The following is a 24466-nucleotide window of genomic DNA, read 5'->3' as shown; positions in this document are numbered from 1 at the left end:
CAGGCCTGCTTTAACCATTAGGGAAAACTCCAGTGGGGTCCTCCAATTCCTCTTCGGCCCTACAAGAGGTTGCTGCCACTTGCGCAATGGCAATTTTGTGCTTGCAGGACAACACTCCCAGAGTGGAACTGCTCATTTCTGGAAGGAGGAAAGGGGGCGACCTACACAAGGATCCTGCCCTTGGATTCCAAATTCACTTCCACTCCCATTCCTGCTTGGACTGCGACGCAGCTGCCTTCCAAAACCAGACTGCCCCCTAATTAGGCCTTCACTGGGTCAGCTTCATTTGCCATACATGTAGTTAAGCAGGCGCAAAAGCTCCATCATGAATTTTGGACAGACACCCTCATTTGCACGCCTGTGACAGGCGGAAAGGGGATTTTGCTCCAGAAGTGCTCCAGGATAATATTGACTACTGCAGCACACCAAATCATTTCAGAAAGGGATCAATCTGTGCTTTATAGACAGCAGCAAAGCTGCTGGCTGAGTGGATCGGGGAGGCCCCAGAAGAAATGGGGGTGCTGCAGCACAGGATCGTCCTGATGCATAGCCGGCATTGTGCAGAGTTGGGGCAGAACACAGAGAAAGAGATTTTTTTCCCATGGGCAAAGGCATCAGACAAGGACCAGTGTGCAGCTCGGGAGTGCTCCTCGAGGCGGAGCTGTTCCTGGAGTCCCAGGGGGCAGCCATGGAGAGGAGCGCATTCCTCCAGCTCTGGCTGATCTATCAGCTGCACCTTTACCTGAATTAGCAGTGCCCAGCAATAGTGACCCATGATCTGGTAACATCCCGATTGGACTATTTTAACACACTCTGTGTGGGGCTGCCCTCGAAGACGGTCCGGATACTTCAGTTGGTTCAGATAGAGCTGTCAGGTTGTTAACAGGGACCAGCAGGTGCTCACATGTAATGCTGGTCCTCTATCAGTTACACGGGCTGCCAATTGAAGTCCAAGCGCAATTGAAGGTGCTGGTGCTGACCTATAAAGCCCTAAACGGCTTAGGACCTGGATACCTGGAGGAGCATCTCCTTCTCTTTGTGCCTGCCCACCACTTAAAATCTGGGTCGGAGGTCCTTCTTTGGGAGCCCTCTTTGACGGAGTTTAGGAGAGTAGCTACTGGAGAAGGACCTTCTCTATGGTGGCACCCCAGAGAGGTTCACCTGGTGCCAACACTTTATCCTTTTTGATGCCAGGCCAAAATCTTTTTATTTTCCCAGTATTTTAAGGTTTGATTGTGATTTTAATGTGAGGTTTTATTGTATAGAAAATGCTTCACTCTGTTTTATTGTAAGACTGTTCCAAGACTTTGATAGTGAATGGTATATATTTTTTTAATAAATATTTTATCTCACTATCTGTTCACAGAACTTATCATAAGGAAAGCTGGATTAGAATTGGAAGAAGGCATGAAAATTTGTGGAAGAAACATCACTATGTAAGATATTCAGAGGATAACATATTACTAGCAGGAAGCAGCAATGATTTGGGGAATAAAACCCTGCTAAAAGGTAAAGACAAAAGCAGGACTGCAGCTGAACAATAAGAACACTAAGATCAGGCCCATGGAAGATTTACAGAACTTTACTGTTAATACTGAAGAAGCTGAAACCGTGAAAGATTTCATATACCTTGTCTCAGGCACTCATTCCAAGGGAGACCCCAGCAAAGACGTATGAAGGAGGCCAGCAGTGAAGGAACCGGAGAGGGTCACCAGGTGTTTCCCTGCCGACCGAGGCCAAGATCATCCGCACAATTGTATTCCCAACCACTATGAACGGCTGTGAAAGCTGGACAGCAAAGGAAGGCTGCAGGAAGAAATGGATGTGTTTGAAACATGATGCTGGAGGAGCGCTTTGCACATATCCTGGAACAACAGAAAGACCAACAAGGGGGGCCTGAATCAAAGCAAGCCAGAGCTTTCCCTAGAAGCAAACATGACAAAAGTGAAGCTGTCCTACTTCAGACACATCACGAGAAGCAAGACTCCCTGGGGAAGACAATCGTGACAGGGAAAGCTGAAGACAAAAGGGAAGACCAAGGATGAGGTGGCTCGAATCTGTAGAAGAAGCCTCAGCCTCGAACCTGGGAGAGCTGGAGGAGCTGCCACTTCGCCGGGCGTCTGTTCCTGGGGCCGCCATAGTCGAGGTGACGGGCAGAGGCAGCAGTCCCAGAGTCACTGTCCGGCCCTCGCTCAGCCACCCACGCTAGCTGCCTCGAGTTGCCCCAGGGCACCCGGCGTCGCATCGCCCGGGGGCTGCATGAGGAGCACGAAGCAGTGGCTCCCAGCTGTCCCTGCAGCTGCGTGAGCCCTTGGCTGGGGTGGGGCTCTCCCAGGCCCTCTCCACCCTGCTTTCTTTTGCAAAGCAGGCCTCTCCTCCTTTGCACGTGGAAATGCAAGGCCAGTGTGTAGGACTGGACTCAACTGCCCGCCGTTGAGCAGTCTCACTCATTTGTTTCATGCATCTGGTGGAAGCTTGACTTCTGTTCTGACTATTCCATCATGATTTTTTACTGCTCCCCACAGGTCCTCCAACTCTGGTCCCATTGTAACAAAAGACCAGGGCTGGTTGTGCCAAAGATGCACTTTCTGGTGCTCCAGGATGGGTCAGAGCAAAAGGAGGCATTCCGAGCACCGAATGTAAAACTGCAAATCAGCCTTCCTCACCTACTGTCTTCTAGAAATGTTGGACTACAGTTCCCAACAGCCTCAGTCAGCGTGGCCAATTGTCAGGGCTTATGGGAGCTGAAGTCAAAAATTTCTGGAGAAGACTGGGTTGCAAACCCTGGATGCAGGGAAGCAGGGAAGAAGCAGGGAAGAAAGCTTCTAATCTGAGCAGCTTGCTGTGTCCAGGTGGCAGAAGTGTCTGCCAATGGATGCAGATGCCAGACCAGTCCTCTGGCAGGACAGCTCAGCTGCCCTGCCCGATGCCCCCCGGCATTTTTCCTGCTTGTGAGGGACATGTTATCTGACCCCCTGCTCTGACCCCTGCGACTTCTTCGCTTGCAGGCAAAGTGGTTGGTTCTCAGCCAGCACCCCTTTGTATGCTTCTCTCCATAATTCCATCCATTCCATCTCTGTATCAATCCGCAAACCTCAAACAAAAATCCTCTCAAATGATGCATCATTTTAGTATTATTTAAATGTATATTCTGCTTCAATGCATATTTAAATCCCCTTAAATACCTCAGCAAAGGAGAGCCCACAAACTCTTGAATCTATTTGTTCCATTCTCCATCAGCTCAATATTAGGATTCATACAAAATGAATTCCAGGAACTTCTCTAGGATGCACCTGCACTTTTACTTCCTGTAGCGTTTGCATGATTTTCCAAGCACAAGTTGGTTCCAGCTGAGTTTCATGTTGGTTTGCAATTTTTAACATTCTGTTTTCTAGAAAACCCAAAGGTATGGTCACACACACCACAATCTGTGCACATTTCAGTACACTATTGGGCTCAGAAATCCTATGACAACCAGACAACATCTAGAAAGCCACAGGATTTTTGGATCGCTAGATCTAAACCAACCAGCCAACCACCACTTGGATCGCTGTTCCGCACAGCTGGCACAAAAAGAACTCCCCCCCCGCCCCGCCCCGCTGAAACTCCGAGTGACCTTGGAGAAGGGGCTTGGGGAAGGAAGGGACCTGGCCCTGCCAAAATAGGATGCATCCTGATGGTGCCTCTCCCCCCACCATCCCGAAGCATTGCATTTAGACAGCTGAAATCAGCTCTCCAGCTGCTTTACAGAGCTGGCAGAACACAGAGGTGCCTTTCCCTGTGCCCTTGTCCTGCCTGCAAAAGATGCCCATAATCATCCAAGTTCAAAGGCTTCTGGACATTCCCATTGCACAGCACTCAAATACGAATTTTTCATCAGTGCTTCCCCCTAGTAAGTGCCTTTTTCTATGCACTTGCTGCCACTGTATACATTTTCCCTGGTGAATGCATTTTTGTGTGCATTTTTACTCCAAGAGCTGCTTTGCTAAATTGAGAAATGTGTGAAAACAGATAATTGTGTTCCACTTTGTGCATTAGTTCAAGAAGCGCTAATTAGATCAGTTCCTTATGAAATGCAAACCAAATGAATTTTGCCCCCGGTCTCACTTGTCGGCAGATAGGCACTGATGCCGAGCTGACCCCTTATGAATTGGCCTGTCATGTTGATGCAATGATATTCTCCAAGCCCCCAAGAGCATTTCTTCCTTCTATTTCTCAGCATCTCTCTGAACTGAGCCTTGGGTAAATTGATATCACCTTCAAGCACAGATGAAAAGGCCCCGAAGGTAGTGGGGACCAGAAAAATGGGGGTGCTGTGAAGTGCCGTATCTTTCTCCCAGTGTGGGTTCAGGGACTTTTTTAAAAAAAATGGAGGACAAACAAGTCATTAGCACATTTTCCCCCATACTCTAGACATTTGCATCTCTGTTCCCAGGTCCTGGGAAAGCAAAACCACACAAAGACAGATGGCTCAAAGCAAATATTTTCTACCATCTATCTCATCCTGATCCCATTACACAGAAACTGGGAAAGACTATTTGCATTGGAAACGGTAGTCTGCAAGACAAACATTCATTCAAACTGCGAAGTGATATCATGACACATGTACTTTGTGTATGCACATGTGCAAGGTTTCCATCTTAATTTCATTAAACATCACGCTTTTCTGTTTCTGATCCCCTGCTCACATGGGCAATGCATTTATGTATGGCAAAACAGAACAAGCCGGAAGTAAGTAGTCTCCAGCGCAAGTTTTTGAGATATTTTCCTAAAATCACACAATCTGTAGGAAGCTTTGCTTCTTTCTATCCTATGTAGTGGCATTCCCCACCCCCACCCCCCACCAATCCTTTTGCTGCTGCTGCTGCTGCTGCTTCCTGAATTCATCACATATGCCATCAGATATCCATCCGGAATGGCATGAGGAAGTGGTGCAGCCAGGTGTATCTACGCAATGAGCACAAGCTCCACACAAAAGTGATCCCATCCTGGTGAGCATAAAGGAGGCTTCACAAAGCCATGCAGGTGATCAGCTTTCTGGGTAAGTGTGGGAAACTGCCTGCACAAGCACGTGAGGACTGTGCAAAAGATGCGCTCACACTTTCTCAAGCAAAACCATCCCCCAAACTGGTGTGCCCCCTCAAAGCAGCTTAAAACATGCCTGAAAAACCATGCGTCATCTCAGCTGCAGAGTGGAGGACCAGCAGGTTTCAGGCCATCCTGCGTTTTGCCTTCATTATGTTATATATGTTCTCCGTTAAACTCTCCCAATTGGATAATTTGCACAAGATGAAATCTTCCAGCTGTGTACAAACCATTTGCATTAACATATCTCTGCTTCAAATATACATTTCAACAGCCCAAGAGGGTCTTGGATGGATGCCAAAAGTAATCTTTTTTTGTTCTGTATTTGAAGTTAATCATTTAAATATCAATTTTTGAAACATTGGTTAGACTGAAATTGTTCTTTTTGCTTCTCTTTATGTTGAAATGTAGTAGTAGTTGTTGTTGTTCATACTAATAATTATTTTCCTTCAGTGTTATAGGCTCTTAAATTTAGATCTTGATTGGAATGGAAAAACCTCTGCCTCGTTTGCAATGGATGGTAATCGTGGTGTTGTCAGGGAGTAAAAGAAGGTCACAGGAACTCTGCTGAATCAGGCCCAAGTACTCTCTCGCCCAGGATCCTCAGCAGTGGCCAGGGTAGCCATGCTCACAGAGCTGCCCATGGTGCTAAATCTCGTTTGCCTGGGGTTCAGCACCATGGCCAGGCCCCGCAACCGCAGACTTGCATCCAGATGGCCACAGGGGACTCCTAGGTGTTCTGGGAAGCACAAGCAGGGTCCCCGTGCACCATTTCTGACAGTTCCCTCTGCTGATGCACCATAGCCTGGTTTCTAGGGATCTGTGATGGATCAAATCTTGAGCAAGGCTTGGCTTTCTAAGGGCAGTGAGACAGGAGGAGGCCAATGCCCTGGGAAGGCCCTGCTGAGCTTTAGGAGACTCAGAATCTATGGAGGAAACTGGGGGCCCGGGGACAGGAGAAAGGACTCACCTTTAAGATGAGGTGGATAAATGCTTAGCTTCATTTGGAATGTGCTTCCACGGGAGGTGGTTGAGGCCCCATCAGTGAGGGTGTTCAAGGATAGGCTGGACATGCACATGGTGGGCATGTTGTGAGCGGAGCTGGCTGCAGCCAGGGGTCAGACTAGATGGCCCAAGAGGTCCCTTCTGACTTGCTCTGTTTCTGTATTTCTATGTTTCTATTTGGCTTCACAAAGATATAAAAAGAAATTGTCTCTGTGGGTTCTATGACCAATGGTCACTACATTATCTTTATACTGAACTTGCTTTCTCTTGCAAGGAAACTTGCAATGTTCTTCTCTTCTCCAACAACACCTTGAGGTAGGTTAGGTTGAGTCTGTGACGAGCCCAAAATCTCCCAATGAGCTTCATGGTTTAAGGGGGACTAGACCCTATATCTCCCAAGTCCTGGTCCAATACATTGACCACTAGGCCACATTGGCTCTAATGGGTTCTTTTTAATACTCCAGTCTACACATTGACTGTCCAGTCCAGATATTTTAAAAGACTCAGGCCCTGGCATTTGAATCATAATCTGGACTGGGAGCACCACCAAAAATTTTTTAAAAAGTCAAAAGTGTAAAAGAGATTAAAGATGCAGCTGATAGATATGGATTTAAAGTGGACTTTGTTCTATGTCTGTACCCCATTCATGGCTAAATCCCTACCCTGATAAACTCTTAGCATAAGTTGGAAGCATTTGTGTACTTTCTAGGAACAGATCCCCAGATAGGAATGCACAAGTATTTGAATTTTGCACAAAAAACAATCACGCGTACCCCACTCAAAGTGCCAAAGGCCTGCACACGTGTCTGCCAAAGCATTCATAAAGTGCCAGGCACACACTTGTGTTTGATTTGGGCTACCTTGTCAGTTTGCTTTTCTGCACATTTCCTAATCTGCACACTTTTCTCCTGCCTTGGCCTGTGCAGGAAAGACGCACAATTTTTATGGTCATAGAAACATAGAGAGTCAGAAGGGGCCTCCTGGGCCATCTAGTCTGATCTCCAGCTCCAGCCGGCTCCACTCACAACATGCCCACCATGTGCACGTCCAGCCTATCCTTGAACACCTGCACCGATGGGGCCTCAACCACCTCCCATGGAAGCCCATTCCACACTCTCGGGGTCCTAACTGTCAGGAAGTGCTTCCTGGCATCCAAATGGAACCTTGGCTCCCTGAGCTTTGCTCCGTTGGAGCGCATCCTGCCTTCCTCTGCAGGAGAGAACAGGTCTCCACCCACCTCCATGTGACATCCCCTCACATACCTGTATGTCGCCAACAGATCCCCTCTGAGTCTCCTCTTCTCCAGGCTGAAGAGACTCAGTTCCCTCAGTCTCGCCTCGTACGGCATCCCCTGCAAACCGGCCACCAACCTTGTGGCCCTACGCTGCACTGACTCCAACCTGGCTATATTCTTCCTGTAATGAGGAGCCCAAAACTGAGCACAATACTCCAGTTGCGGGTGCACCAGAGTTGTATAGAGCAGTAGCAACAGCTCTCTCGATCTAGAAGCCACACTTCTGGCTGTGCAACCAAGGGTGGCGTTCGCCCTCTTGGCCACCGCATCACACGGCTGGCTCATGTTCAGCCTGCAGTCGACCAGCACCCCGAGGTCCCTTCCACAAGTGCTGCTCTCCAGCCACTTGTCACCTAACCTGTATTTATGACACCCATTCCTATGCCCCAAGTGCAAGAGGCAGAAACAGAGAAAGAGAGAAACAGAGCAGGTCAGCAGGGGCCTCCCGGGCCATCTAGTCTGACCCCGGCTCCAGCCGGCTCCGCTCACGACATGCCCACCGTGTGCACGTCCAGCCCATCTTCACTGCTCAGTCAGTGCAATTCTCCCCACTCATGCAGAGCAAGCACAATCACAAATGAGCACGAGGCGTCCTGCAAGGCCAAGGTTCAGAAGCACCTTGCAATCCTGAGCATCGCTTGTCCACACATCTGTATTCCCTCCTAGATGGAATCCCTCCAGAGCTTCAGTGTCCTTTACTTGTGACCCTCCAGTTGTTGCTGGGCTGCAAGACCTGTCACCCCCTGCCATTGCTAAGGCTGGCTGGGGCTGAGGGCCGCTGAAGTCCAACCACATCTGAAGGGGCCTATGTGTTTTCCCCATCGCTGGCCCTGGAAGTGCTCCACGTCATGGACATTGGTGGCTCCAATGGCCACAGGGTGGTTTCTCCACTCTGGGCTTTCATCCCAACCTGTGCGGAGCTTTGCACGGTGCTGAACCCAACTGGATGGCTCCTTACAGTTGAGGCCGCTGTCCAGAGCGGATGCACCAGCCTATTTACATTGCAGCCACTGGCCCCCACCTGCTCCAAGCTGTACCCTGGGTCAGTCATTAGACATAGCAGGAACACCTGAATCTGCATGGTCCTTGTGACCCCGGTCAATGCAAAAAGGAAGAACACGGCCTTGCCCCAGAAAAAAGCAAGGATGAGAGTAGGCGGGGAGAGGCAGGAGGAAGGTCAACCCACAAGAGTGGGAAGGGGGGACAAGGCAACAGCAGGGGTGGGACCCGATGGCCTTCATGGCCCCTCCCAGCTCTACTATTCTGTGATTCTATAAGAATCTGTTTCTCGGGGCAATGAAAATGGATTTGCAAAATGGAATATCCCAGTAGGTTTTGTATGTATGTGCTATTTTCATTTGTTCCTAAAATCATATGCATCTTAGCACAGAAGGAAAGAAGGAGGGGAGGTGGGGAGGGAGAAAGAATGGGATTCTATCCTAGGATTTTGAATCATCCACTTAAACAAAACACACAGACACACACCTCTTGAGAAACAAAAGAGGAGCAATAAAATTGAGATTTCCAAACCCTTGCAATCCCTTGCCAAAGGAAAAAGTATATTCTGATGAGAGAAAATGTCACCTCTTTCTATTCTTACAGGTTTCACAATTAATCTGCCAAGTCCTAATAATACCATTGGCGCACAAAATAAATTATTCTTCCAATAATTTACTATTTGCGCTGTGCCAAAAATGTCTCCCTCATTTTTCCACGATTCTCATTTCATTGGATAGAAAAGAAACACCTTTGAAAAGAAATTCAAAGGAGAAGAACATTTTGGAGAAATCCTCTCGGGGCGAACTTGCTTGCCTTAGTTACGAGGTGGCTGAGAAGGTGTGGGCGAGGGTCTTGAATGCACAATGTCACCATCTCTCCAGTGGCCTGTGGTCTCCTTACCTTCTAGGCTTCAATTAAAACCCATCACGGAGGAGAAAATTCCCACAGGATTTCTTCTGATCAGGAAATTCAAGGATTCTGGGAGGCAGCAGGGCAAAGGAGAGATGTGCCATGGAGAAGGTGTGTGGGGCACTCTCGCCTCCTTCTCAGTGTTACACTCGAAAGCATCACCAAGGGCATGGCAAACTAAATTCTGAAATGTCCTGAGAGCGGGTCAGAAAAAGGGATAATGCTTTCTAGGGGGAAGAAAGCCAGGAAATTGGAGGACGGATTTTGGCATGGCACTGGCTCCACTCCTTCCCTGCAGCTGAACCCGGCCCTGCCCTTCCTCATTCCTCAGCTGTGGAAGATGCAGAACGAGGGCTGAATTGCCAGTGCAGGTGCGCTTGCATGGCCGTGCAAAACAGGGAAAAAGAAACCACGTGAAAGAACAAGGAAAAGCAGTGAGCTACGACTCCTGCCGAAAGTGAGGCCCAATCAAGGACGGAGCCTTGGAGGCTTTCTCCTCTCCCCAGAGAAAGGCAGTGAATTTCATAGAATCACAGAATGGTAGAGCTGGAAGGGGCTATAAGGCCATTGAGTACAACTCCCTGCTCAATGCACGACCGCAAGCTAAAGCATCCCTGAGGAGAGGCTGTCTGATTTGTCTTCCCAGTTGCCCTGTCTTCCCCAACCTGGTGTCCTCTGGAAGATTTGGACTCTAGTTCCCATCACCTCCAAGCAGGCAGATGCTGGCTGGCCGGGGAATCTGGGAGTTGTAGAAGGATGCATTTGCAGATACTTCAGCAATGCAGAAACAGCTTTTACGGCAGTTCCTCTGAAACATACATGTTTACAAACTTTTGCATCCATGGCCATCAAAGTGGGGGAGACTTTTTTAAACTAGACCCCACTAGAATCCCAATACATTCTGGAAAATTCTAGAAGCACTGCCAAGACTTTTTCTGTCCATTTCTGCCAGAACTGAAGCCTTGAAGTGTCTATGTTCTTACATCCACTTAAGATTGTTTTCAAGTCTGCCTTTGATTCTGAGGATAGCCTTGGGGTTTGGGGCAAATATGAAACAAATCTGATGGAAAATTAATCAATAAAATGTCAGAGCCCACACCCCTCCCCCAGCGTGAAGAAACAAAGAGATGAGCAATTAGCTCAGTGGGAGATACTAATAAGCAACTGAGCTGAGACCTGAGAAGCACAGCCAGTGAATCTGAAGACATCCCTTCGATGCCGTCTCTGATGGTGTCAGAAGAATAAATATTTGCAGCACTCCACTTCAAACAGATATGCCCATTTTGCTATACTAAACATGGAAGAGAAATTTCAGCTTGCATGTACAAGCCCACGGTTCGAATGCAAACTTCCCCTCTTTCTTGCCTCCAGATCTGAAATGTAAAGAAAGATCTTCAACATCTCTTGGTTGCATTGATTTGGGCAAATTTCCAATATGGAATCTGCTATTCAATGAAATCTTAACTGGCCACCTACCCAATATAGGCACAGGGTTGGACCCCACAGACTCGCATAAATTGCTAATCCTTAAAATTGCAATTAAACTGAGGGCAGAGAGGGAGAGCAAATGACAACAGCTGCCTTGGTCACTGTGTCATTATCTAATGGGCTTGTACGCCACTGAACGTATTGAAAATACCTGTGAGTGGTCCACAAAATAGATTACACACACACACACACACAAAGTGTTACAACATCCATGCAAAACATGAATAAGACAATCACTGTCAAGGACACAAACCTATGAGGCTGCTGAACTCAAAGGATCACAGGGCACGAAAAGCACCGAAGCAAAGACCCTCCCCGCACTCGGAATATCTGCCGTGCTTCACGGCAGGAAGCAAGGAGGATGGCGCACCACCAGCAAAGGTCGCATCCTGCCAGCAGCAGTGTCCTCATCTTCCTGTCCCTGTGAAAGCACTGGAAAAGGGCACCATAAATACGGGCAGACTGGGGACACGGTCACTCCGGACAGCCTTGGGTCAAGGGAAGCGTCTGGGACCGGCACCTAGCATATGATCCAGCTGAGAAGGTTGCTGCATGAATTGGGTGTTTTCCCAGGGCGGGCCCACTCCCTGGCTGTTGCAACATCATGGACTCCGAGAAACCTATAAGAGCAGCCGCAAGCCCACTGAATCCAACCCCATTGCTGTGGCTCCATTGCCACGCTACTCTAGCTGCCAGAAAGTTTTTCCAGATGTCCAGCCAGGACCTGGCTTCCTGTCATGTGAACCCATCATCCTGTGCCCTGTGCTGGAGAAGAGATTCCTCCTTTGAGAGGCAGCCTCTCAGTTCCTTGCTGAGGGCTAGCCTATCTCCCCAAGTCTTCTCTCCTCCCGGCTTCCACCCTCACCTCAAAGGGCTTTGTTTCCAGACACCGGATCATCTTTGCCACTCTTCTCCACACCCCCTCCAATTTGTCTACCTCCGTCTTGAAGTGCAGAGCCCAGGAATGGGCACAGATGGGGCACCCTCAGTGCCGGGTTGAGGGGAACCAGCACCTCACCCACAGCAAAGTACCCGTCCTGCTGCCACCAGCAAGACCTCCTCCAGGGCCGTTGGCAACCGCGCGGGCCTGTGCTGGGGGAGGCAAGTTGCCAGCTAGGCTTGTTCGAGGCTGTTCAGAGCATTCTGTGCTCACAGCGAGCACTTGTTCTTGGCTCAGGCGCGAACGGCGAGCCCATGCAGCTGCTTTCGCGCCAGTGAAATACGTCCATGGGCAGGCCCTCCGCACGGCATCCTGGCTGCCGTGCTCCGCATCCGCAGCAGCTTCTACAGCTCCCTTTCCACAGCTCATAAAACTGGAGTTTTAATGGGTTGCTGTTGGCCAGCTACATGCACCGCCTTCCTTGGCCATTTCCGAATCTGTCGATAACGCCGGCCAGCGCTTCGGAGAGACGCCGCTCGGCATCGCCTTGCTTCTGGGACTGCCCAGGGAGCACTGGCTCTCAATCAGTGCGGCAACGTGCCAGACACAGGCGTGCGCTGTGCACCCGAAGGCAAATCATCCCGACGGCCGGTTCACCATGAGGGGCAACGGTCTCTCCGCTCCCAACACGTTGCCCGCCTGAGGCCCTGGATTCAACTCCCATTGGCCCCAGCCAGCATAGCCAAGGGTCAGGAACGCTGGGAATTGTAGTGTGGAGCCTCCGGAGGGTACCAGTTTGCAGAGACCTGTAGGAGAAATGCCCAGCATCTGTCGAATTCGTTCCATCTTGCTTTGTGGGTGGCCAGGAGCCTTCCCTCCCACTATCTGCTTGTAGAAGGAATCGAATTTTGCACAAACACGTCTGAATGCATTTATACAAATCCACTCTTACTAGGCAGAAATCCCCCGCAAAAAATATATATTCTCATGTTTTAGCTGGGGGGAGGGGGTGAAATGTATATTTTTGGTCAGATTGCATTTTGCTTTATGCATTTTCCTATGACTATATTTCTGTAAAATTATAGAAAGTTTTAAAAAGTGGACAGCAGGTCCAGGAAACCCATGAAACTTGGACGAAATCTGTCCCCTGTGGAATGGGTGTGTTGAATTCATAGAAATCTGAGTTGCTCTGAATCTCTTGCGAACTCCTCCATCAGCCCTGGATTGCCGCAGACCTTAGCTCTGCTGATGTGACAGCAGATGGTCAAACCAGGTCCCATCACGGTTCATGTGCAGAATGCTGTGGAATGGGCGGGACTTCTGGGGCGAGAACGCAGGGATTCCTTCCTTCCTTCCTTCCTTCAGAAGCCCAGAGGTAAACGAATGCCTGAAGCTGGGGAGTTTGCAAGCCCGGGGCTGGGTGGATTCCAACGCCCTTCTTCGAGTAAAGCTGTCTTTGGAGAACTTCACTCTCCTTGACTGGGAGGCATTGTCTCGACGTGTTCATTTCAAGCACATCTCCCAGGTAGTGTTTGGGAAGGGCCGGGGAGAACAGGAGGTGCTGGGAAAGAGTCCAGGGAGGATTGCCCTTCTTTGATTCCTCCCCTTCTCGAGACTAAATAAATCCTTGTAATACAGTAAATATTTTTAGAACGGGCGGCCACACAGAAGGCAGGCGGCTGGCTCTCTGTTCGCTCCTGCCAGATGCCCCCAAGCGAAGGACGGGGGTGTCCTCTCCTAGGAAGGGCAGCCGTTGCTCTCTCTCCGGCCCCCCACTGCTCATTAAGCAAGTCCCAGGAAGAACTGAATGAGCTATTTGTGGCCCGCAAGCAGGCCAAGGCGGTAAGAACGGTGGCACCAGGCTCGGCAGAGAGCCGGAGTCTGGAACAGGCTGAAGAGAGGAGCAGACGCCTGAGGGGCCCCAGAAGTTGGGCTGAAACTGCCCCAGCAGTGAGGTGCTCACAGCCCTGCAAGTGTCCATGGAGAAGCCGGCCATGCTGGGCGCCTCTTGGCCAGTGCCGGTGCCTTCACTGCAGCACCTTCTGGCACTCCCGGGACTTTGTTTGAAAACAATAGTCATGATGCTTTGCAAGGTGGATGCGTGTGTTCACTCAGATCAGTGGGCAGATGCCGCTGCGGGTGCGCTTGCCAAAGCCCCGCTGCGCACGCTGAGGCCTGGGGTGACGCCACCCACCCCCTCTGGGCAGTGGCTCCTCCTCGGCAGGAAGGGGGTGGGGGGGCAGCCCCGTTGCCGCCGATCAACAAGCTCCTGCCGGCCCCGTGTCCTCGGCTGCCCGTCCATCCTGGCTCCCCGCTCAGTCACGGCCGCTGGATTGTTCCATGGCCCCCAGTCCCCAGCTCACACCTGGCTCTTGGCCAGTCCCCGAAGGGCGATTGTTGCCACGCGCACTGCAGGCGGCTTCCTTCAGAGGTGGGTCAGGAGCCAGCACGCCCTGGCCACTTACGCCCTCCTGAAGGTGCTGTTTTTGGCGTGTCACGCTTTGCAGCGTTCGGGGCAGCAACATCTGCCGGGCCATCTCTCCCAGAACGAACCCACGCAGGGCTTACGCTCCTCATCCAGAGCCTTCTTCCAGGTGCTCCTCCGAGGGAGGCTTAGAAGGTAGTCACAAGGGCCTTTGCAGTGGGGACACCCAAACAGTGAGTGCTTTCCCCATCTTAGGGCTCAGCTGCTGCCAGCACTGCTGTTTTTTCAGTGTAGGTTAGAGCCTGCTTCTCTTCCATATTTCACAAAATATAATGACACTTTATTAGCTCTTGCATTTTCCACGAGGTTGATTGCTCAAAATCATTTTTAATATACTGGTGCCACTCTGTGTGTTGTATGCTCATGTTTTGTACACAGATGGTTTTTGATATATATTTTAAGATTTTAGTCTTTGTAAACTGCCCAGAAAACTTTGGCAGCAAGTGAAATGCGATTATAGAAGGGCTGGACAAGACTGCTATTTCCTTACACATCCAATTTTTAAAAGGAACAAAATTCCCCTTGCCGTTGTAAATATGGAAAACATGGCAAATTTGAATAAATCCTTATCAAAACAGAAACTAAGTCCTCACCCATGGAGGCCATGTGTTTTATTACTGTTTTTATTTGTACATCTCCTCAAATGCTCATTGAGTATCAAGAAATATTCTAAGTAAATTAAATAAAGGCTAACTCTAAAATTAGAGGTGGCCAAGTCCCTTTGCAATTCACTAAAGAACTATCTGCATAAAAAGCTTAAGTGCTTGAGTGGAGCTGAAGATGGGCCAAGAGAAATATAGAGTAGTGTTGCATAGTGGTTAGAAAGCTGGACTGTGGATGAATCCAGCTGATGAAAGCCTTCACTTATGCAGAACATTGGGAAGGACAGAGGGGAAAAGCTGATTCATGGGTGTATTCAGAAGCATACGGCAAAATTGATGCTTCTCTTTATAATGAAATCATGGTTTATGCACTACCAATTACACAAATAAATGTCCATCGGGAGAGGCAAACCAAGTAATCACAATTTAATAGAATTTAGAGGGGTCTATATTCAAATCATTAACTGAACATACAGTAAAACAAAATCTCGTCTTGGCACATTCCCAGTTCCATTTATCTGTTAAAAACAGTATTTTATCAGTCTACATTTTCTCATAGATAAGTGCAAGGAAGATCACAAGGGGGAGATAAGTGTGTGTGTGTGTGTTTTCATGCATATATTATAAGGAGGTGCAGCAAGAATGGAAAACTCTAAGGCACAGTTTCTCCAAGCAAGAGCGTACAGAAGCTTCAGTGCGCCTCCTTCTTGAGTCCCACTGTGGCCAACGAGATGCTTCAAGGAAATTCAGAAAGAAGCCAGCATCCTCCATTCATTACGCATCCCGAGGCAATTTATAATCCGGGATAGATTGCTTCTAATCATGGAGGCTCCACATCTGTCAAATAGGCTGATGAGCCTCATGAACTGGACAGCAATCCCTGGGGAAATTCTGGAGCAGACCAGAAAGCAGCCAGTCTGAAAACACCTTAAAAGCAGTGCAGGAATTAGCAGAAGCCAACAAGAGTTTGCCAAAAGCCAATCCTGCCAGACTAGCTCGATTTCATTTTTTTGCTTGGGTAACCTCCCTAATGGACAGTGGGACTCACCCATCTGGACCTCAGCAAAGTGCCCCGTGATATCCTGATTAGCAGACCCGATCCAAATGAGCTGGAGGGAGAATGGTCGGGGAGCCAAAGTTGGCTACAGGATCGGACTCAGAGAGTGCTCACCGACAGCACCTGGGGAGAGGTCACAGGCAGGGCACCGCACGGCAGGTCCAGTGCGGCCACACAGGCAGAACAGGGGCCTGTGAATGGCCACCCCAGCCCCCTTGCCCAGCAGCCGGCCTTCTTCCCCGCTTCCCCCGGTGCAAAAGACAGGTGCTGCCCGTGTGGCGCTGGGTCTCGGCACGTGAGAGTCCTGCATGTCCTCTGGGAAGCGGGAACCAGGGCACTCGCGGATTTTCCACACAGACGGATTCTGCGCACGGCCCCACTTACAGCACTGAATTCTCCCTGCAAGCATCCCCAGTCACTGCACATCCACTGAACGCTCTGCCTCCATTTGTGCGCGTTCCCTCGTTGCCAACAGCTTGGGAGCCCAGGCTCTGTTTGTTCTTTGGCTGAAGATACGGCAGGTGAGCCGGCAGTGCGATGCAGCCACAGAAAGGGCAAATACCATTCAGGGATGCATAAACAGAAGCATCGCTTCCAGAAGAATTAGCTCCCCTTTGCTCTGCACCCAGGTTTGAAAAAGATGGAGAAAAACTAGAAAGGGCTCCAGGGCAACAAAGATGATCTGGAAACTAAGCCCTACGATGAGAGGCTGGGAGAGCGGAGCATGTGCAGCCGTGAGAAGGGAAGACCGAGTGGGGGACTCAGCCCTCCACAAGTCCCTCGGAGGCCGTCACAAGGAGGAGGGCCAAGGTCTCGTCTCGCCGATCGCAGAGTGCAGGGCACGGAATAATCAGGTCAAGCTGCAACAACCCAGGTTCAGGCTGGCCATCAGGAAGAGCTTCCTCACAGTCAGAGCAATACGGCAGTGGGACCAGCTGCTGGAGAGCTGGGGGGCTCTCCCACACCGGAGACATTCAGAAAGAACCTGGACATCCCTCTGAGTGGGAAGGTGCAACGTGGTGTCCTGCAACAGCAGTGGGGTGGACCCCATGGCCTTCTGGCCCCTTCCAATTCTTCTGTTCTATGATTATAGAGAGCCAGTGTGGCGTGGTGGTGAAGAGCATGGGACTGGGACTCAGGCAATCTGGGTTCTAGTCCCCGCTCGGCCATGGAGCCAACTGGGTGACTTAGGGCCAGTCATAGACTCTCAGCCCAGCCTACCTCACAGGGTTGTTGTTGTGGGGATAAGATGGAGGAGGAGAATGATGTAAGCTGCCTTGAGCCCTTTGTAGGAAAAAGGCAGGATAGAATTCGAAAAAAAAAAGAAAAAAAGTTTAAAAAGGGGAAAAAATGATCCTACCATTTATTTCCCACCTGTGTTCCTCTTGCAAGGAAACCAAGGTGACTTATGGAAGTCGCCCAGGGAGCTTCCTGGATGTCTGGGAACCAGAAGTCAGATCCTGAGCCAATTCTTTAGCTGCTGCACTGGCTGCCAGTTCTCCACAATCAGGACAAAAAGAACTTGATGCTTTCAAAAACTGTACATGGTCATCCACCCAGGTCCAGGTTCTGCATCTTTAAAGTCTGGATTTGAATCCTGGTGTGTTCAGCACCAAATGAGGGCTGCACCCTTTGGGTGTTTTGACTCCACATCTTAATTGCAGGGTTGGCCATGGCCCTCTCCACACTGGGAATAGCCGAACCTCTGAAGTATGGCTGATGCAGATGTCTGAGAACTTTTTTCCAGATTGGTTTCAATCTGCATTCAGCAACATTCACAAAGACCTTCATAAACTGAGAAAGAAAAATGGTCCAGAGTTTAAAGATCTGCGCTGTGCTGGCTGCCCAGGTCTGAAGTGCCAGAAAGGTGGGACACAGCGCCAGCCCTGCAAGTGGGTGGGTTGGGACTGGCAGGTGTTGATGGCGACACCAGGAGCAGGAGAGCCTGTGCCGCACCACCTGAACTGCCCAGAGCTGCCCGTCCTGCCACACAGCCTGGCCGGCCACCGTGAGGCTGGGTTATTATTTATTAGATCTACATCCTGCCTTTTTTCTTTTAACAAACTCAAAGCAGCTTACTTCACTCTCCTCCTCCTGCACGAAGTCTTATCCTCACAACAGCCCTGTGAGGTAGGTTGGGCTGAGAGTCTGTGACTGGCTCAAAGTCACCCAGCTGGGTCCATGACCAAGCGGGGGCTCGAACCCGGACCGCTTGGGTCCCAGTCCATCCTCTCAACCACTACCCAACACAGGCTCAAGAGTCTCTCTTCTCATTATCTTGGGTGAGTCAATTTGCCTTCTGTCCCTCCATCGTTCCACAGGCCATGCAAAAATGCACCTTCCCACTGGTCATTCCCACTGCATTCAAAGGATCTAAGCACCTTTGCCACATCTCCAGGCCAGCCACTTGCCCCGTGAACGCTCCACCTGTCTCCAAACCGCTGGCCTCCAGGGCGGTTCCACCAGCAGGGCAGAAGCAGGGCTTCTCTGCCCATCTTGGCACGGCACGCAGGGGCGCCACCTTGTCTCGGTGGCAGGCCGTCTTCGGCCGGCCCTGGCAGGACGCTTGCTAAAAGCACATAGCTGAGTTACCATTTCAGAAGGAGGGAGCCCAACTGACTATAAAAGGCAGCCTTATGTGCCATAAAAATTCAGATTGAAAAACATATTTGCGTGCTTTGTCTGCTTCCCTAATCAGCGTGGAGAATATCTCCCATCCATCTATATTCACCGTATCCTGTTACATTATAAAACTCTGAAATCTGTGTGGGGCTTCATGATGGCCTCACCATCTCAGTTAGAAATGGATTCATATATCATCCTCTTTCCTTTCATTCCACAAATCACCTGTAATTCTTCATTTCCCCCTTTTTAGCCTTCAAGCAGCTTCACCTCAGAGCCTCCGGTGTGTTTTGTTCAGACCCTCCTCTCCTCTATTCCTCTCTCTTGCTGCTGGTGCGAGGTGGTAACTCCCTGCTTCATCTCTGGGTCGCGTGTGCACCACCGGCATCGTCTTTTCTCAGGAGGGATCAATACTGACCGTGGCACATCTCGCGTAGGATCGGCAGCACCCCCTCCCCCTCGGTGCATCCATGCTCATTTCACACCTTGCTTAGCACATGAAGTGGCCACCGAGCAGCAGTTCCAGCCCATCCCAGATAACGGATGTGCAGCTGCACATCTTCTACAAGTGGGTGCCTTTGTGAGAGAGAGGTTTTGGCAGCCCTCTGTCCCACGGCCTCGCTGCAGGCACGCATGCATGCATCCATCCATCCAGACTCTGCGGGCAACCCATGCCCAGGCGAGTCGCAGTAGCAGCTGGGAGCAGGGAGGCTGGGATGCCAACAAAAATCGATGCACGACTGCAGGCCCAGCTTCCTCTCCTCCCTGGCAGGCCTCTGTCCCCCAGTTTTGGCGTTCCAGCTCCAGGACTGCTGTTTCGTGGAGGTGGGAAGGTGGGACTCCAAAGATTCCTTGGACTGCATGCTCAATAGCGATGGGCAGGCTGAAACAGCGCATCAGTCCATCCACACCACTTGTTGCTTATGTCCACAACCCATGGACTATGGCTCTGCGCCGTGGCAGCTATGCCATGGAGTACCGCAGGGGTCCATTTTGTCCCCGTTGCTGTTCAACATCTACATGAAACCACTGGGAGAGGTCATCAGGAGGTGTGGGCTGCGGAATCATCAGTACGCTGATGATACCCAGCTCTACCTCTCGTTTTCCACCAATCCAGGTGAGGCAGTGGCTGTGCTGAACCAGTGCCTGGCCGAGGTAATGGGCTGGATGAGGGCCAATAAACTGAAGCTCTATCCAGACAAGACGGAGGTCCTGTTGGTAGGTGGTTCGGGCTTCGGGGAGGGTGAATTGAACCTAGTCCTGAATAGGGTTGCACTCCCTCTTAGGGACAAGGTCCGCAGCTTGGGAGTGCTCCTCGACCCGGAGCTTTCACTCGAAGCTCAGGTGACAGCAGCGGCGAGGAGCGCTTTCTTCCAGCTTTGGCTGATTCATCAGCTGCGCCCCTATCTGGAGTACGACAGCCTCGCAACAGTGACTCATGCACTGGTGACTTCCCGTCTTGACTTCTGTAACGCGCTGTACGTGGGGCTACCCTTGAAGACGGTCCGGATACTTCAATTGGTTCAAAATAGAGCTGCCAGGCTGCTGACGGGGACTGGGCGTTGTGTTCACATGACTCCAGTTCTCCATCAGCCTCACTGGCTCCCCATTGAAGTCCGGGCCCAATTCAAGGTGTTGGTGATGACCTATAAAGCCCTAAATGGCTTGGGTCCTGGTTACCTGAAGGAGCGCTTGCATCCATATATGCCCAGCCACCCCTTGAGATCGGCGGGGGAGGCCCTTCTCAGGGAACCCTCCATGAAAGAAATTAGGATGGTGGGTACTCAGAGGAGGGCTTTCTTTGCGGTGGCGCCTAAGTTATGGAATGCGCTCCCCAGAGAGGTCCGCCTGGCGCCGTCATTATTTGTTTTTCGGCGCCAGGTGAAGACCTTTTTATTCAAGCAGCATTTTAACTGTTAATATTATTGGATTTTATCTGGCCAGGGTGGCTTATTTTATACTGTATTTTTGTATTTTTAATTTAATATTTATATTTTTGATTTATATTATAATTATTTTAGCTTAGTGTTGTAAGCCGCCCCGAGGCTTCGGCGAATGGGGCGGCATAAAAATGTTTTAATTAATTAATTAATTAATTAATTAATGGAGCTCCTCTCCTGACAAAAGCTTGCGCAGGGGTTGTCCCAAGCAGCTGAGAGCACCACATCTGCCTTGCTGGCCCAAAGACGGGTGGCTTTCAGGAGCAAGCCTGGTGGCCGCAATGGCTGCTCAGTACCTCTAGTGCCATGGGCAGCACGGTGGAGCCCGCCCTGAGCAGGTCGGACCCAATTGCCCAGATGCATTCAGAGAACCATCGAGCTGGAAGAGGCCTGAACCCAGCCCTCTGAACACATCCCTGGCACTCTGCCGCCCACTCCTTGCCAGCGCAGAGAAGCTGCATCCAGTCCAGCATTGTGTCCACACAGTGGCCGGTCAGCTGGCCACAGGAAAGCTGCCATCAGGGCATCAGTGCAACAGTGCCCCCCGGCCCATCTTCCACAGCAACTGGCATACACAGGTCGCACTGAACCATCTGGACCAGCAGCCCCGGATAGCCCTCCTCATCATGCCCATGCCCGAGCCCTGTTTAAGCACACGGAGACTCGTGGTTTTCTGTGGAAGTGGGTGCACAGTTGAACAACCAACTGCATAAACAGGAACTGCCTTTTAAGCTGTCCAGACTCTCCCTCCATCAGCTTCATGGGATGACTCCTTTGAATTCATGTATAATTCAAGCAGAATAAAAATGTTTCCCTGTCCACACCAGGCACCCTTTTACCAGACATTTTAATAAGCTCAAAAAATCCCAAAGTTGGAATCTTTCCTCCAACAAGAGCTGTTCCAGCCCTTTGATTATTTTGGCTACCCTTCTCTACACTTCTTCCAACTCTGCAATTTCTAGTTGACATGTGCACTGTATTCCAAGTGGGGTGGTCTTGGCAGCTTTATTTTCAAATATTTTCCTAATTGGGCCTCATATAGAACTTACCTACTTGCAACAGATGCAACCGGGGTTAACATTTCCGCCATAATCCCGAGATCTCTTTCTTGATCACTTCTTGCTAATGCAGATCCCACCAGCTCATACTTTGCACTAGGATTTTTGTGCATGAAGGTAAATGACTTTAAACCTGCTTCCATAGACTCTTCCTATTAGAAACATAGAACCAGAGCAAGTCAGAAGGGGCCTCCCGGGCCACCTAGTCTGACCCGTGGCTCCAGCCAGCTCCACTCAAGACATGCCCACCATGTGCACGTCCAGCCTATCCTTGAACACCCACACCGATGGGGCCTCAAAGGCCTCCCGTGGAAGCCCATTCCACACCCTGGGGGTCCCGACTGTCAGGAGGTGCTTCCTGGCATCCAAATTGAACCTTGGCTCCCTGAGCTTGGCTCCTATTGTAATTGAAAATTCTTCCTGTCAGTAACTAACCTTAGAAGAAGCATGTCCAAACTGGGAAACTATTGCCAGTTGTGGGGGGAAGACATTCAGATGGGGGGGGGAGCACTGTGGCCACCTGAGGGACCCGAGGCTTGGTTGTGGCCCCAGCAGAGCCTTGCTCTCCCCACCCGGAGGTCCTCGGCCTCCCCCACCGGAATCTGCCCAGAGCGAGTTCCGCAGGCCTCCCTCGTTGCAGCCCCCTCGTTTCTCCGAATGGATCCTGCCACGGGCTTCTCTCTCCATATCCGGAGCAGCTGGGATGCGAACGAGCCCAGCCCCAAAGCGACAGTGACTGTGGCTGGTGCTGGAGCCGGAGCCGGAGCCTGCGCTAGGAAGCCTGCCTTGGCATCTCTCCTCCCGCTGGCTCCCATGTGGCTGAAGCTGGGTGTGCATCTTTATTGCACAGTAATTCATGGCAGTTCTTAAACTGTCAGGAATTTCAGAAATTAATGGGCAATATGATGAAGCCGCAAAATATACGGTAGATATAACTTCTCACCCAGGCTGCTCGGGAGATTGGCAGCTGCCTCTTGGCTCTCTCTGTGCCTTTGGATTCTTGACAGGTGGGAACCCAAAGCAGGGCTGGGTGACGAACGGTGATAGGCAAGAGCTGTGATGCAGGGCCGATCCGAGAGATGCGAAGGGATGGGGAGAGATTTCCCGCAGGGAGCCGCCTGCAGCTGCAAGCGACGCCCGGCCTTGGCGTTCCTCTGGAATGTTCCATCCACAGAGCAGACCTCCTCCAGCTGCAACGAAAGCAGAGGCCGAGGGGCAGGTGTGAGCTCCTCTCGCCCACCCCGGGAGGTGGCTGCTGCTGCTCATCCGGGATGGGACCAGAATGGCCCTGGACCGGCCCTGGCACAAGCCCCCTCACCGCCCCAAGTGGGAGATCGCACACCGCTGCAGTCCTGCAGGGAGGACTGGCCTCACAGGAGCTCGGCTGTGTCTCCCCAGGGCTGGCGGAGCCCCACGAACTCCTGCAGGAGCCCCCAGCCGCGTTCTTCAGCCATGGGGCTCTTGAAGGCGCAACGGGGCAGGCAACTGCCCAGAGTGGGCTCCAGGTACCCTCGGCTGCAGCAGCAGGGAGCAAATGCCCCCTGGGAGTTCTCCATGTGCTTTATTTGGGCTTGTCTCATTGGCATACATCTTTTTGTTATGTTATTGATATTTAGATGAAATAGTAATAAGAACAAATAGCAATGTGATCTTCAAAGTTAGACTTAAGCAAGTTTGAGAGCCCCAATATCTAACTAGAAGCCAAGTCACAGGTCCGCCTCACTCCCCTTTAACCACTAGACCACACAGTCCAATCTGTCATCTCTTACATTACACATGAGAAGAATGTCCTCAATATGCATAATATATGCCTGTTACAGAACCCCACCTTTCTTGTACAGGATTTTGTTTAGATTAGGCATGGGAGAAAAAGCTGCTTTTGATAAGAATTTTGCAAGTTCCGGATGGGAAAAATGAGATTGGCTTGTTTTGTTTAAAAGAAGGCCACTATAATGGGGTGGGAGGAAGGTAGCAGGCAGCTTTTTGCGTCCTGACGCAGGACTCTGAGTGCTGAGCTCATCAAAGTCTGCACTGACTTCCCTGTGCATTTAACGCAGGACATCCCAGGCTGCTTCAGAACAGGCGTCCATCTCGTCCGACGTGCTGTTTGTGCAGCAGCCACACCAGCCGCCCACAGGAACCCACGAGCAGGATGTGCCCAGATTGCTCAGCAAGCGGTGCAGACAAGCACCAAAGGTGGCATCTGGCCATCACGACCAGGAGTCCTTCGTCGCTTCCTCCTTCGTCTGGACTGCGTGAAGAAGGACTTCCTTCCATCTGCCCTGAATCCCCCTATCCACCAGCTCCATGGGACAACCCTTTTGGGTTCCCATATTATGAGAGAGGGGGGGAAATGTCTCAGTTGACTTTCTCCACCCAGCAGGAACTCTGTAAGCCTCTCGCCCATCTCCTCTCACTTGCCAATTTTCTAAGTTAAGCCATTGCAACCTTCCCTCAGGGTGGAGCTGTTCCGACAGCCTGATCATTTTCATTGCCCCCTTTTGCCCTTTTTCAACTCTACAGTATCCCATTTTTTAGGAGTGGCAAACAGAATTGTACACAATATCCTACTGGTAGTCACACTTTCATTTTGTATAAGGGCAGCACGACACCAGCAATTTTATTTTCAGTGCCATTCCCAATTATTCCCGACATGGAGTTAGCCTTTGTCACATCAGTTCTTAGGGAAGTGAATTCCACAGTTCAACTGTATCCAATGTGAAAAAGTACCTCCTTCATGGGCCACGAATTGCCCACCAATCAGCTTTAGGAGAAAAAGGTCTCCATCTCAAGTTACCGCACACAGGGCATAACTTGTACGCATGATTTCTCTCACGGCTCCTCCGACTCACTTTGCTTCAGTTGTGCTTGCAGTGCTGAGTAAGGACTGTTGCTGCCCTCTCAGGTCCCACAAAAGTGATGCCTTGATTCCTAGGATCCCAAGCACCATCCGAGATCACCAGGGTTCTCCAAGCCCCATTGTGCCTCCCATGTCATGCCTGATTCCTGCTCACATCTTGCTCCCTTTGCACAAATGGGAAA

This window comes from Varanus komodoensis, unplaced genomic scaffold (assembly GCF_004798865.1).
Source record: "Varanus komodoensis strain SLA01 unplaced genomic scaffold, ASM479886v1 scaffold71, whole genome shotgun sequence".
Classification (NCBI taxonomy): Eukaryota; Metazoa; Chordata; class Lepidosauria; order Squamata; family Varanidae; genus Varanus; species Varanus komodoensis.
This window is presented reverse-complemented; position numbering follows the sequence as displayed.